The 15,644-nt window shown below is 52.0% G+C and overlaps 1 protein-coding gene across 1 annotated transcript in view; it reads right to left on the reverse strand.

Annotated features, from left to right (window-relative positions):
- LOC135894126 (tyrosine-protein kinase ZAP-70) overlaps positions 1-15,644 on the reverse strand; it is a 45,965-nt gene that overhangs the window by 19,276 nt on the left and 11,045 nt on the right. The gene's annotated exons all lie outside the window — the stretch shown is intronic.

The raw sequence follows: 15,644 nt of genomic DNA on the forward strand, positions 1-15,644 counted from the left end.
ATAAAGGATATAAAACCCTGATGCTTCTAGGTATAATCCAACCGCCAAGTGACAAGGGTAAAGAAGAACCTTTCCCTATCTGTTGCTGAATTTTTTGCACCTTCCACCGGAGTATCTGGCAGTGGCCCCTGTCAAAGATTGTCCATTAGACGGACCAATGGTCTGGGCCAGTTTGGCTGGTCCTCTGTGCTTATCAACCCAGAGAAAGCTGTGACTCCAGTGTGACAATCCATCGTTGCAGATTGGATTCCGTACAATTCTCCCACCCTTTTCAAACTGGCATCTGCAGATGTCACCAGAGGCCCCTAGACTCACGGCAAAGTAATACCAGAAAGGGACTTACCACCTATCCCGGTAGAGCCAGCTCTCAATAGGAACCCAATGCATCATGTCACACTGCTGGCTGAGCCTTTGACAAGTCTCCTCCACCAATGAGCTGTTATCTGCGCTATTGGTTTTGGTATCAAGTTATCTAAATCCCACCCACAGACCAAGGCCAGTTTCCATTAATTAATGGAAACACCAGTGAACTCCAGGGGGCGCATTGGCTCCCTGGGAGCTGACCTTTGATGGGGATGTAGCGTGACGTGAGAAAAGCTGAGCTGGCGTCTCCTTTCCACAGATGTGTCGGTCACGTTCAGAATACAGTCAACTCGACTCCTTGGGTTGCTGTGTCTGGTTTCTGCGCTTCTGCACACATTCTTTATTAATTATTAGTAGGAGTCCTAGTAGCATAGTGCCCAGTCAGAGACCAGGACCCAATGGTGCTAGGGGCTGTACAAACCCAGAACAAAAAGACAGTTCCTGCCTGACAGAGCTCACAGTCTATCAGACAAACGATAGATAAAAACAGACCGACAAGATTTTCAATTGTCCCAATGGCCAGGCCTCTTGGTCGACTGAGGGACAGACCTATTGCGCACTAAAGGCTAGCACAGAAAGGAGCAGGCCTTAGACGGTCATATGGCATTCTGAGTTGGGCTGGCCACACCCTGGTAGTGTGTGGGCTAGGCAGGGACTGTCTTTTTGATCTGTGTTTGTACAGTGCCTAGCACAGTGCAAACTGGGGCTCCTACGTGCTACCGTAATACGAATAATCAATCATAATAATAAGTGTTGACTTTATAAATGATATACACTAGTGCAGTGGTTTTCAAAGTGCGGGTTGAGACCCAGTACTGGGTCACGGAATGGAAGGCGCTGGGTCGCGGCAGCTCTGGTCAGTACCGCCGACCGGGCTGTTAAAAGTCCCGTCGGCGGTGCTGCCTGGCTAAGGCAGGCTAGTCCCTACCTGTTCTGACACCGCGCTGCACCCCGGAAGCGGCCAGCAGCAGGTCCGGCTCCTAGGCGGGGGGGCCACGGGGCTCCACATGCTGCCCCCACCCTGAGCACCGGCTCTGCACTCCCATTGTCCGGTTCCTGGCCAATGGGAGCTGAGGGGGGCGGTGCCTGCGGGTCAGAGCCATGCAGAGCCGCTTGCGAGCCTCCGCCTAGGAGCCGGACCTGCTGCTGGCCGCTTCCGGGGTGCAGCGCGGTCCACAGTGACAGGACAGGCAGGGAGCCTGGCTTAGCACCCCCGCTGTGCCACTGACTGGGAGCTGCCTGAGGTAAGCCAGTGCCCCAATTCCCTGCCCCAGCACTGAGCTACCCCCAAACCTGGAGCCCCCTCCTGCACCCCAACCCCCTGCCCCAGACCAGAGCCTCCTCCCGCACCCTGAACCCCTCATTCCCGGCCCCATCCCGCAGCCCTCACCCCCATCAGGGCCGGTTCCAGGCACCAGGCAACCAAGCACATGCTTGGGGCGGCACCTGGTAAGGGGCGGCCAATCTTGGGGTGGCGGGGGGCAGCACGGCGCGGCATTCCGCGGGGGGGGTGCGTTCTGGCGGCGCTCGGCGGGGGGGGCGGGCTCCGGCGGCGCGGCGCTCGGTGGGGGGGGCTCGGGGGGCGGTGCTTTTTTTTGCTGCTTGGGGCAGCAAAAAAGTTAGAGCCGGCCCTGACCCCCGTGCCCGAACCCGCTGCCCCAGCCCTGAGCCCCTCCCACAACCCAAACCCCTCATCCCCAGCTCCGTTGGGTCGCAGGCATTAACAATTTTCTTCAACTGGGTCACCAGAAAAAAAGTTTGAAAGCCACTGGCCTAGTGTATGTGGAATGGGGATGGATGGGGATTTCTGGAGAGACGCCATCCTGCCAGAGCTCTCCTGCTTTGCTCAGGAGCAAGGCAAGGAGATGCCTGCACCGGGAGCTGGATTTATGGCCACCAGCTTTTTTTGACCTATTTGTTTTTTATCTGCCTGAAGCCCAGAAAGGGCCATCAGACAACCGAAGGGGAAAGCAGGCTGAGCAGCAGAGGCGTTTTACTATTGCAGGAAACCACAGCAGGAAACAGTCAGGGAGGTTTGCAACTTGGGTACAAGCCGTAAATTAAACTCTGTCAGGCTCAGCAAAATTCAGCCTGCGTTGTGAAGCCCCTTTAATCAAATGCATGAAATGGGAGGATACAGGGACCAAATGGGCCAGCGAGCAGAATCGGGGGGGCAGGAGACTTGAGTTCGGAACATAGGAATTGCCGAACTGGTTCCGACCAGGGTCCAACTAGTCCAGTATACTGTTACCAACAGTGGTTAATACTAGTTGCATCAGAGGAAAGTGCAAGAAACCCTGCAGGAAACAATTATGGAGTAACTAGTCCCTAGTTAAATTTACCTCCTGACCACTGATAGTTAGGGAGTGGTTGGGCCCTGATGCATGTGGGTTTATATCCCTTCCAAAGTTTGTGTTTAATCTTTACTATTATAATATAACTATGGAAATTGTTGTATGTAGTGGTGTGGTAGCCGTGTTGGCCCCAGGATATAGGAAATGTTTGTTATCTATATACATGTCTGGTCCTTTTCTCAACCCTGCTAAGCACTTGGCCTCAAAGATATTTTGTGGTACTGAGTTCTATTCCTAACACTGCCACTTGCCTCACCATGTGACCCTGAGCAACTCTCTTAGCTGCCCCGTACCTCAGTTTCCCTCTCTGTGAAATAGGTACAGCATTTTTGTCCCCATCTTGCAGCAGTGTTGTGAGGCTTTATTTATAACCCTTCATGCCAGGCAAGCGCCTGTATGGTGCTAGGTACCTTCAACTCCCCCTGACTGCTAAAATCAGGCCCTGATTTTTCAAGCAGCCTCTAAATGTTGGGTTGCAGTTTGGGCCTGATTTTCTGGAGGTGCTGAGAATCCCCACATGCCTGAAGTGTCTCAAGTTGAGCATCCAAAAAACAGAAGCACCCCAAATCAGTGGCCACTTTAGAACACGTTGGTCTTCATGTGCGAAGTCGCACTGAGAAAGGCCTCTCCTCAACTTAATTAGGTCTGATCAACACTGCAACCACATTTAGTTGGGCAAGACAAACAGAAAGATCTCTAAGATATCTGTCATTTACAGCTATCTATAGCCAGCCACAGACCTCGGCATGGGAGAAAACTGCCAGCAACGGTGTATCGCTTCATGACATCTAAACACAACAGGCTGGGCCAAATTCTGCTGTCTGTGACACTGGTGCAAATCAATCAAAGTCAGTGGGGTTGGATCAGTGAAGCAGGGAGAAGTATGGAGCCTGTTATGACGGCTGTTTATGTCTTCCTATGATTATTGCTGGCGATATTATTATTATTATTATTATTATTATTATTTATTATTAACCTGGTCACAACAAACGCCAGCAATGCAGCTCTCACAGTGTGAGCTGGCCCTTTAAGATGGATGAGGTTCAGCATCACCTGTGCCAGGTGTAGCCTGCCTCCCCAGGTGAAGGGAATGAAGAGGGGCGGGGGCAATGTGATGGGAGCGTGTGACTGAGCACTAGGCCTGCTGAGAAATATAAGGCTGGTGGTGAGTCTCTGGTGTGCTTGAGTAGAAGCTGCAGGGATAAGAGTCTGCTAGGAGGAAGATCAGTGAAGCCAGCACTAAGAACCCTCCACCAAGGGTCTGAGCTAGCTTGGATGGAAGGTGGGTTTGGAGGGGGAGATTTGTGGGTGTTTGAATATTACCTTAATAAACCAGACTCCTGCAAAGAGGAGGCATGTTCAGAAAACACCAGCAAAAGGGTGGTGGAGAACGGAGGCAGCGGCAGTGCCCGAAGCCACGTGGGAAAGCCCTGCTGCAGTGGCTCCAAGACTTGGGTTGCCTTAATGAAAGGCAATGACCAGTGTGTGGGGGGGAGAGAGAAATAATCCCTTTGGCTGTTCTCTTGTTAGCACCTCTAGCTGGGCCTGGCCCTTCAGAACCGCTGCAAGGGTCTATTCCCATCCCAGGAAACACAGCAGGGACAAGGGTGGTATTGGTGAAGATGACGCCTGCCTTCCCCCAAGCTCGACTGCGTCTCTCTGGGAAGCCAGTAATGCTTGAGGTGGGGGAGCCATTTTCTTGCCCCGTTGCTTTTGATTTTCCTACCCTCCCTGCTGGAACATTCCTCCTAGGGTGACCAGATAGCAAGTATGAAAAATTGAGACAGAATGTGAGGGGTAATAGGTACCTAGATAAGAAAAATCCTCAAATATCAGGACTGTCCCTATAAAATTGGGACATCTGGTCACCCTAATTTCTACAGAGTCCTAGGGGGGATGATACCATGAGGCAGTGGTAAGACTCCAGTGGCTACAATGGCACCTGGCCCTGGGGAAGGCAAACAAGCCCCAGCCTGGCTGTGGGCTTGAGGCAAAGGCGGGAATGAGGTGTGATCGCGATTGAGAGCCGGGGGGGGGGGGGGGGGCTGTTTGAAGGGGCAGGTGCTTAAGGCGGAGAGACAAGGTGGCATTGCAGTGAGGCCGACCCAGGCCCAGAGCTGAGAGCAGGGGAGGGAGGTGGAGGGATGAGGATGGAGAAGGGGGAGCGAGAGCAGGGATGCGGGTTACATGGGGCCCAGTAATGAGGCACGAGGCGCTAGTCTGAGGTGCTCTGAGGGGAGATTTTTATCCACGTCCAGACCAGTTCCCTCCACCCCTTCTCTCTACGCCTGCGTCTGCTTACCAGGAGGCTGTGCCCTTGGGAGCCCTACATGGCCGCATACCGGACTTGCTGTGACGGGGGGTTAGGGCTGGCTAGTTCCGGGGTAGAAACTCTCCCCTGCTCGCCAGACTCCCAACCGACGGCCGCTGCTTCCTCCCGCTTGGCGGCTTCCAACTGCCATGGAACCTTCCCGCTAGGCCCGCGGGGACCTGCCTGGCCCCCGTGGCCTCGTGCACGGCTCTGCCGGAGCCCTGGCCTTGCAGGGTTTGCGCCAATAGGGGTGTTGCTGTTATCAGCTATTGTCAGGCCTTGGAACGGGATCACTTGGATAACTTAGGCCCATTCACATTTTGCTTCTGGGTTTTTGTGCTAACAAGTCAAATACAGGCGAATAGATATTGCTAAGAAGAGTCATTTCTCCCTGGAAGAGGGTTTTATTAAGTCTCAGCCCTAAGTGAAATGACTGTGTTCATGTTTACAGAAAAGATGGAGAACAAACCCCCTCAACGTCTGTTCTGACGCTTTTCTTTTGGAAACCTGCACCACTCGGGCTTCACCTGGGACCTGGTCTTCTCTCGTCTAAGGAAGTGAGCAGGTAAGGCTATTAACTTGAAGGCTAGTACTTGGCTGTGTGTTTAAAAGGGTCAATAATAACTAGACGTCTGAGGTCTCTTTCATCCCTATGGATCCCAGACTGTGCATGTTGAGATCTTTCATCCACCACTGAAATGCAGCCACTTCTGGTGTGGAACATGAGGACCATTTTGCCCTAGTAAAAACGCACCATTTTTAGGAAGCAAAGTGTAGAATAATTTCTCTGATACCCTGGGTGGGAGGTTAGGAAAATACTGCTCCAGTCAGGAAAACGAGGAGAAATCAGAGTTCAATCAGAGAGGGAGTGAGTGACCTGCCGCTGAAGTGCCGTCCCCCTCTTCGTTGGCCGCCCCAGGCACCTGCTTGCTACGCTGGTGCCTGGGGAGCCGGCCCTGTCTACACTGCAGCTGGAAGCGAACCTCCCAGCCCGGGCAGACAGGCTGCGAAGCAGCAGCAAGATTTCACTGAAGAGCCCTGAGGGGCCTATATCAATCGGGATATGAGCAGCTAAGCCAAATCACAAGCCCCCAACTCAATCCTTGATCACGGTGCCCAGAACCCTAAATTACCAAGATTTTATTGGTTAAATAAATGGAACTTTTGCCCAACTTACTGACCGCTTGGGCCTGTGCTTCCTGCTGACTGACCAACCAACTGCTCAGCCCCTGATGGTCCCTTATGCATCTTTCCATCTGTGATCTGGTAGCACTGGCTGGCAAGGCTCTGTCTTGGTCCTGGGCTGACCCCCTTCCCCCACCCCAGCAGCTGTTGAGTTTCCTTGCAGCAGGATGGGGTAGTTGGTGACTGAGGGGAAGCTCATCACATTTGGGCGGGGAGGAAACTCATGAACCTTTATGCAGAGTGCCCCCCACCCACGCACACTCCCCTCTACATCTGCTCCCCCAGGCCCAGGAATTGCCACCTACACACTTCAGTCCCGTCCTGCCCTTTCAGTCTCTGCCCGTGCTTCGGCACAGCCACGCTGAGCTGGCAAGAGCCCCCCGAAAGAGCAGCACGCTGATTCCGCTCGAAGGAGAGATCGGGTGATAAAGAATGGAAAAATAATGACACATTCGATCGCTGCAGTCAGATGGCAGTGAAGGCCTAAGCTTGTTCATATCCTGCTAGGGCCTTTTTCTCTCTCTGTGGTTATTTGTCAAATGCTAATGAGCGGAAGCAATTAGCTCCCATGGCTGTGTGGGGAGGGAGGCAGGCCACCTGCATGGGGGGAGGAGTGGGCCTGGTGGGCATGGCTCAGTCGGCAGTTTGAAAGCACAATTCTCAGCCAAGAAGGCTTCGTATCTGAGCTGATTTTTTGTGTGTGCAGGGGTTGAGGCTTTAACGGTGAGGATCTCTTTGTTACAAGAAAGTTGTCTTCCATTTATAGAGTGCCTTTCATTCTACAAATGGATGTGCAAATTGTACGCCACAGGAACGAGTGGAATGCAGCCACCTCTGGGGTGGAATGTGGCCGCTGATTGGCAGTGTGGAGCAACGCTCCGATCCGTGGGAGCCTAAGAACAGTTGTACAGCCAGGTAAATCGGGAGGGCGGTGTGAAGTCACCCGAGCTGGAGTTTGGTCAGTGTTCTACTGCAAACAGTGCAGTGGGGTCTTGAAAGACCCAGCAGTGGTCAGGACTGTCTGAGAAGCAGCAGCACAGTGGGCATCTACTGACTTGGTGGTGGTGTCCCTTCTTTATGTTGACCCATCATGAACACCCCTGATTGGTGAGGGCTGCTGGCTAAGCAGATTTCAATATAGATCTACTTATGCTTTTCCTTGTCTCTCTGCCTATCCAGATACTCATATGCTCCCATCCATGTCGTATGGGAGACCCCGCTCAGTAGCACCCTCCTTTTCGCAAATGATCACTAGCTAATTGTTCCCTGTTGGGGCACAGGGAAAGGACAGCAGAGTCCACAGACATCACCTTGATCTCTAAGGGGCTAAGCAGCATTGCGTGAAACAGGATAACTTACGTAACCTGGCTGCTTTCGGGCAGTCGCTCTTTGCAGTAGTCAGTGACTGACCACAGAGCGGACGCAAACTTTTTCAATCTAATTCTGGCAATTACTGAAAGTGTCTTGGCTCAGCTAAAGTTGCCATTGCAAAATACTGCCCTGGAGTAGCCATATAAGGTCCCTCTCCTACAGCAGGATCTCCAGGCGATGAACCCTTTATCTCATGTAGAAACTGTAACCTAGGGGATCTCTTTGCAACATTAAGAAGCATGATCTATCTGTCTCCTGAAAGCAATGCACGAGAGCAATGCAGGGCATAGGATTTTACCGATTGTGGCACTTGGTCTAAATTTCATATCGTGTTTGATCTTCAAAATATTTCAGATGTCTGAGCTGGACCGACTTAAGCCACGATCAAATCCTGCACCACTGAAGTTAACAGGAGCTCTGCCATTGACTTCACTGGATGCTGGATCAGGTCGTCAGCAAGAAGCCTGCGGAGTTTCAGGGAGGCTGTCGCAGCCAGGCCCAGACCTGCCCATGAAATCAGTTCTTAGAATCATCTTCCCTATGATCAAGATGGTCATTCCCCAGGGTTTTCCTTCTGGGGCAAAGTCATTGGCATCATGTCACATGGCCTGGCCTTTGGCGTACGATAGCAGTAGGCCATTGCATTTCTAGAACAGTTTTTTCCCTGAAGTGCCAGGATGACATCTGCCTTGTGATCCAGTGGTGGGATGCTCTGGAGAAAGCTGGCACTTCATACTTGCATGCAATGCAACCATAACATCCTGGCTGCGTGAGTGAGAGAATCTCAGGGGACCTCAGGAGGTCATCTAGTCCCACCCCCTGCTCAAAGCAGGACCAATCTCCAGACAGATTTTTGCCCCAGATCCCTAAATGGCCCCCTCAAGGATTGAACTCACAACCCTGGGTTTAGCAGGCCAATGCTCAAACCACTGAGCTATCCCTCCCCCTCCCCAGTGGCTAAGCCGACAGAAAGGATAGGGGACTAGCTGGCACTCTCTGAAGCCAAGTTTCTTCATTCGCTCATGCAGCGGAGTGGTGTGTGTTTGGAGCTGAAAGGCGAGGGGGGGTCTAGTCTCTGCTGCCTGTGTGTGAAGAACACACGACTCCTTGTGTCTGCAGCACGTGGATTTGATTCAGAGGCTGGAGGACAGGCGCGCACACACACAAACACACACACACACACACCCCAGAGAACCGATGGCTCTGATCCCACAGGTCCAGTGTCGCGTTTGACTAGCGGTCAGTAACTCTGAGGGTGCATCGGACAGATCCCAGCCTGGCGCTCCCAGCAGTGTGCGTGGTTCTGCTCGCTCTGCCAGGGGGACACTGTCTCTGGATAGGGAATGCCAAGTCTTTCAAACTTGGTTTCAATCTACCTCGGCGCCCCATGCCTACCACTCAGGCTGAGCCCTTTGGGACAGCAGCCACAATGTAGTGTCAAGGCTTGACCGTTTTCCTGGGACCGAGTAATGAACCAGAGAGAGGAGTTGGTGCCTTAGTCAGGCCCTCAGATTGTCTCAGCATAAGGGCTCCAGCCCTCCATCTCCATGGCCGTCTGCGGTACAGATCAATGGGCTCCCAGGCGATGGCACATACTGTGCAAAGGAGAGAGGCCTGACAGAGCAGAAATGAGGTGGAAGGATGGGCCAATGGTTAAGGTGCTAGTCTGGGAGGGGGGAGGCTGGGGTGCAATTCCCGGCTCTGCCACAGACTTCCTGTGTGACCTTCGGCAAGTCACTGAGCCTCTTTGGATAAAGGAGGATAACAAATTGGAGGATTGGGCCAAAAGAAATCTGATGAGGTTCAACAAGGACAAGTGCAGAGTCCTGCACTTAGGAAGGAAGAATCCCATGCACTGCTACAGGCTGGGGACTGACTGGCTAAGCAGCAGTTCTGCAGAAAAGGACCTGGGGATTACAGTGGATGAGAAGCTGGATGAGTCAGCAGTTAGCCAAGAAGGCTAACGGCATATTGGGCTGGATTAGTAGGAACATTGCCAGCAGATCGAGGGAAGTGATTATTCCCCTCTATTCAGCACTGGGGAGGCCACACCTGGAGTATTGTGTCCAGTTTTGGTCCCCCCACTACAGAAGGGATGTGGACAAATTGGAGAGAGTCCAGCGGAGGGCATCGAAAATGATTAGGGGGCTGGGGCACATGACTTACGGGGAGAGGCTGAGGGAACTTGGCTTGTTTAGTCTCCAGAAGAGAAGAGTGAGGGGGGATTTGATAGCTGCTTTCAACTACCTGAAGGGGGGGTTCCAAAAAGGATGGAGCTCGGCTGTTCTCAGTGGTGGCAGATGACAGAACAAGGAGCAATGGTCTCAAGTTGCAGTGGGGGAGGTCTAGGTTGGATATTAGGAAACACTATTTCACTAGGAGGGTGGTGAAGCACTGGAATGGGTTCCCTAGGGAGGTGGTGGAATCTCCATCCTTAGAGGTTTTTAAGGCCCGGCTTGACAAAGCCCTGTCTGGGATGATTTAGTTGGGGATTGGTCCTGCTTTGAGCAGGGGGTTGGACTAGATGACCTCCTGAGGTCTCTTCCAACCCTAATCTTCTATGAACAGTGCTTCCTACTCACAGCAGCACCGTAAGGCACTCGGGTACCCTGGTAATGGGGGCCGTGTAGGAGAGTGAGAGAAATGAGAACTATCTTTCATCTCCCGCACTGGCCCCAGTTGTTGTGACCATGCATTTAACAAGCACCTTCTCATGCATGACTGAAAGCATCGCTGCGTGCTGCAGAGGCAGCCGTCTTACAGGGAGACACTTTACACCTTGGCCTCTCACCCACACTATATGCCTCAAGCAACTGTCAGAAATATGTGTTTCCAACCACAAAATGACCCCACCAGAGACCTAATCCTCTGCACATTTGGAGTATGTTTTTCTTGTTTTAATTTAGAAAGGGGAGATAAATTAATGGAGATATCCTATCTCCTAGAACTGGAAGGGGACCTTGAAAGGTCATTAAGTCCAGCCCCCTGCCTTCACTAGCAGGACCAAGTACTGATTTTGCCCTAGATCCCTAAGTGGCCCCTTCAAGGATTGAACTCACAACCCTGTATTTAGCAGGCCAATGCTCAAACCACTGAGCTATCCCTCCCCCCAAAGATCCTGGCTTTGATGTTTAATAGTATAGTTTAGCTCATTTTTTTACTGTTTGTATTGTAGCACCTAGATCAGAGGTGGGCAAACTATGGCCCACGAACCATATCCAGCCGGCGGGACCGTCCTGTCCGGCCCCCGAGCTCCTGGCCCAGGAGGCTAGCCCCCGGCCCTTCCCCTGCTGTCCCCCCTCCCCCCTCAGCCTCAGCTCACCCTGCTGCCGGCGCAATGCTCTGGGCGGCGGGGCTGTGAGCTCCTGGGGCAGCGCAGCTGCAGAGCCCGGCCTGACCCGGTCTGTGCTGCGAGGTGGCAGCAGCGCCCGGCTCCCCGCCAGCCACCGGTGCTCCAGGCAGCGCGGTAAGGGAGCGGGGGGTTTGGATAGAGGGCAGGGGAGTTCGGGGTAGTGGTCAGGGGGTGAGGGTGTGGATAGGGGTTGGGGGGGGAACAGGGGGTTGAATGGGGGTAGGGGTTCTGGGGGGGCAGTCAGGAAGGAGGGGGGGTTGGATGGGGCATCAGGGGCAGGGGTTCCGGGGGCAGTCAGGGGACAGGGAGAAGGGGTGGTTGGATGGGGCAGGGGTCCCGGGGGGGCCATCAGGAATGAGAGGAGGGGTTGGATGGGGTGGTGGGGATCCGGGGGTGGTCAGGGGACAGGGAGCGGGGGGGTGTGGATGGGCAGGGGTCCCAGAGGAGCCGTCAGGGAACAGAGGGGATTGGATGGGTCAGGAGATGGGGGCCGGGCCACGACCCCCTTCCCTAACCAGCCCTCCATACAATTTACGAAACCCAATGTGGCCCTCAGGCCAAAAAGTTTGCCCACCCCGACCTAGAGGCTCCAACCAAGATCCAGGTGCTAGGTGCTGTACAAACACACAGCAAGGAGCGGTCCCTGCCCTGAAGAGCTTACAGTCAAAACAGAGAAGGCAGAGGGACTCGCCAAGGAGGTCACAGGTGGTCAGTGGCAGAGCTGCCAATTGACTCATGGGTCCCTGATGCCTAGTCTGCTGTCCCAGCCACTAGCACACTCTGCCTCTCACAATGGGACTCTGATCGCAAGTTGTCCTGCAGTGCAAATAAGATAAAATAATAATAATGCCCCTTTTGTTAATTGCATTCTATATCATCCCGCATTGTGCTTAAATACGTGAGCGATACTCGGCTCTACCTTGGCTCCCATCACCCACGTCTTCACCAATCACTCGGCAAAATGATGCCTCCTTAACCCTAAGTTTTCTAATTCTAGTCAGTCCAGCAAAGGCCAATAGATCATCAAGCTTAAAACGTATGATAACTAGAGCTGTGCGAGAACAGTGGGAAATTATGCAGTTCCAGGGAAAAAAAATTGTTCCAAGTTGGACTGAAAAGCTGGAAATGAATTTTTTTTCACAGAATGGAAATATCTTGAAAAACTCCAGGCTGGTAAGTGGGCTGGGAAGCTGGCCACCCACGGAGTCTGGGACCCTGCCCACCTGCTGGCTGGTTGGCCAGTGGGCAGGTGGGCTAGCAGGAAACCAGGCTGACTGGCCAGTCTACCTGCCATTTCCATTGAAAGTCCATTGACAGTTTCCATTGAAAGTTTCACCGGAATCGACACGGTCGCGCAGAATGTTTCAGTTCCACTGAGTCAGCATTTTCCATCTGAAAACTGTTGTCGGAAAACTTTTGACCAGCTTGAATGAGAACCCTGAGCTGGCTTCAGTATTTTCATCACGTCACTTCTTAATCGTCACCTCAATCTGTTTCAGTCCATGCCACTGTACCTCCAAGTCAGCAAACTCCTCCGTTCTAGTTATCTTGCTAATCACCTTATGGTGAATTCCCTTTGGTTACCTGTATCTGTCCTCAATTCAGATAGGCAGGGTTGGAGACTTCATCCCAAATGCAGTCTGAGCAGAGCTTTACTCGGTGATTGCACAATATCCTTGTATTTCTGTCTTGTGTCCCTGTGCGATAGAAGCCACCGATCTACTAGCCTTCTGTACATCTGGGACATGTAAAGTTGGGTTTGTCAGTACACTGGGGTTCCTCCTCTGTCCTTCACTGCATTAACTGCTCTACTTCACTGCAGGGGCGCTGGAACAATTTGTATAGTGGGGGTGCTGAGAGCCATTGAACCAAACTGTAAACCCTGTATCTGATGGAAACCAGTTCAAGCCAGGGGGTGCGGCAGCACCCCTCGTTCCAGCACCTATGCGTCACTGCCATTTAAGAGCTACTTAGCTTGGATGTCTTCTCCAAATGCATCACTTTCCACTCATGTTCAGTTTCATATTCCACCTCTAAATCCATTCACAGCATTTGTCAAGATAAACCCGCCAAACAGAGTGCAGTAGACCGACTCAGACATGCACAGAGACGAGCTGTTTGCAGCCCCTAGCACAGCTCGGTTGGGCTGAAATCCACCATCGTGCAAAGGGTAGCATGAGGTCTATGCCTTACTAGTGAGACAATAGACTTGTGTGCTAGTCCTCTCAATTTCACCAGTTTGACTTCCAGGAGCAGCTCATTTTAGGACACCTACTTCTGGCCCAGGTCCTTTCTGCTCGTAGGGGATCCGAATGCGTGTAGCCGCTGGATGGAGAAGTCCATTTTTTGGTGATCATAATAATGTGACATGCAGATAGCATCTTTTGTCAGGAAAGGTCCCAGAGCACTTCGCAAGTTGTTTATATGGCTCATTCACCCACCTCTGCAATGTAAAGTTAGTGGAGCAGAACGGCTGGGATGTCCCTCGGAGATGGGACGTCCCAGCCGTTCTGCTGCTGTGACCTTACACAAGCGTCTGGGGAAGAGAAGAATACATTCTCCAGTTAAAACTACAGGAGGGGATTTAGAGAAGGCAAACATAATTACCCAAGTTGGAATTTGGCCAGGACATCACGGTTAACATCTCTACTCTTGCAACATCTGCCAAGAGATCACGAGTCACAAGGCTTTTGTATCTCATTTGAAAGGGCAGTCTAGTGGGGCCAGCAGATCCAGGCGTGACAATACCTTTTTTAGATAGCTTGTTTGTCACTAAGCAGTGGTGCTGTTCACTTTTATGAATACAGATGGTTGAGTGGCTGGAATGGAAGCCATTGCCAGCCGGGGCGAAAGCCAGTAGAGCCTGGGGTGCATTCATCCGTTCTCAAACAAAGAGAAGTCTTCTTTGTATGGAATAAAGCTTTAAAAAGTTGCTGTTTTAAAAAGAAGTGGACACCTGGCCCCCGATGCAGCTGCCCCTGGCAAACGAAGGAGCCAGGCATCCTGATCTTGCTGTGATTTATTTCAGTTGGCATCTCAGTATCAGAAAAATGTCAACAAACTTGCAAAAATTCAGAGAGGAGCATTAAAACTGTTGAAGGGCTGGCGGGACTGATTTATGAGTATAATTCTCATGAACTAACTATGCACATGGTGTGTTGGCCAAGCATGACTGGGGGGAAAATGTGATCGCCAACTCCAAGTGTCTGAAGAGCTTGATCACTAAGGGGAGAGAGGAGGCAGTTTGTTAACCTGTTCCAAGGGGATATTATTAGTAGGAATGGCCTGGTATTAAGGAAAGGAAAATGTAGGCTGGTTATCAGGAAACATTTCCATTTGAGCATGGAACCATCTCCCCAAGGGAAGTGGTGGAAGTCCTATTACTTGAGTCATTTGAAACTGGACTAGAAAACATACTGTAGGGAATAATCCCACATTGGCAGGTAATGGATGGGATGAGCTAATAGGACTTTCCCATATCTAATTTCTGCAATTCTGTGAGTTCCACTTGGGGAAAATGATTCTCCGGATTTCTAATCTTGGCCTGAGTGTAATGTCAGGCTCGGCGAATGCTCTGTAGAAAACTCTGGAAAAGGTTCCATGGAGAAATGTTCTGCTTCCATGGGTTGGAATGCTGTCGTCTTTTCTGCTGGCTGTTAAAGGGCTTGAACTGACAGCCCTGAAGAACGAGCTCCTCCCTTTCCGGGAAGGCGGCTCAGCCCTGACCTACAAGCCCATCACTAGCGGAGAAAACCGAGTTCAGTCTCAGTGGCCTGGTCAGTCCTTAGCCTTTGCGTTCTCTGTGCTGCTGGCCCCGGGTGTCTGGTTTGAGTTACTCCAAGCCCTTCTTTGCCATTCTGGAGCCGAGTCAATCTTCCTAAGCTTTCCCCATGGCCTTGCTGCCTCGCATACTTGGCACCCTAGGCAAACTCACCGGGGCCGTTAGCACCGCTTGTTTAGAGGCTAACTTCCCAGTGGGACATCTGCTCATAACAGGTCCCAGCCCCATTCTATGGCCGCACAGAGGCTGCAGCTAAAATCAGCAGCCAAGGGTTAATGTTCTCCCCAGAAAACCCTCAGACCTCTGTCATCTCCAGCCACACCCTTCTGCAGTGCCCAGCAACATCCAGTTATCTCATCAATGTGCAGGCTGCTCCTCGGATCATCTGGTAATAACCCGTGAAAACAAACTCTCCTGGGGGAACATTATTGCTCAAGGAACTGGGTTTTTGCCACCGAGCCTTTCACCTCCAGATCACTGGATTGAAACCAGTCCTGATGAGACGTGATTGGCTGTTCCAGGCTGACAGCTGTTTGGTAGCCCGTAGGGGAAATGCGTTTGTTGCCTCGGTCTGATTCATTGTGGACTAGCGTCCCCATCACAACGATTAGGTTGACACAACAATCTAGTTGGCACCCCCCAACACACACCCAGAAGAGAGTCCAAGAACTGAATTGACTAAGGGGATTGAACTTGCTCTTTGAGGGAATCCTTCCAGGTCACAGTGAAGTGTGTTGGTTGGAGGGCATGTGGAAGTTTGCCCTGCTGCAACCCGGTTGGTGGCTGTTTTGTGCTTAGACTGAGGACTTTAGGGTAGGATTCTCAAAAGCACTCAGCATTGGCTTCACTCGGCACCCAGTGAAGTCAAGGTTAAAACTCCCACTGACTTCAGCAAGAGCTGCATGCAGCATTGCGCGTGTCTGAAAA

The sequence above is a fragment of the Emys orbicularis genome, chromosome 24 (genome assembly GCF_028017835.1).
Source record: "Emys orbicularis isolate rEmyOrb1 chromosome 24, rEmyOrb1.hap1, whole genome shotgun sequence".
NCBI classification, from domain to species: Eukaryota; Metazoa; Chordata; order Testudines; family Emydidae; genus Emys; species Emys orbicularis.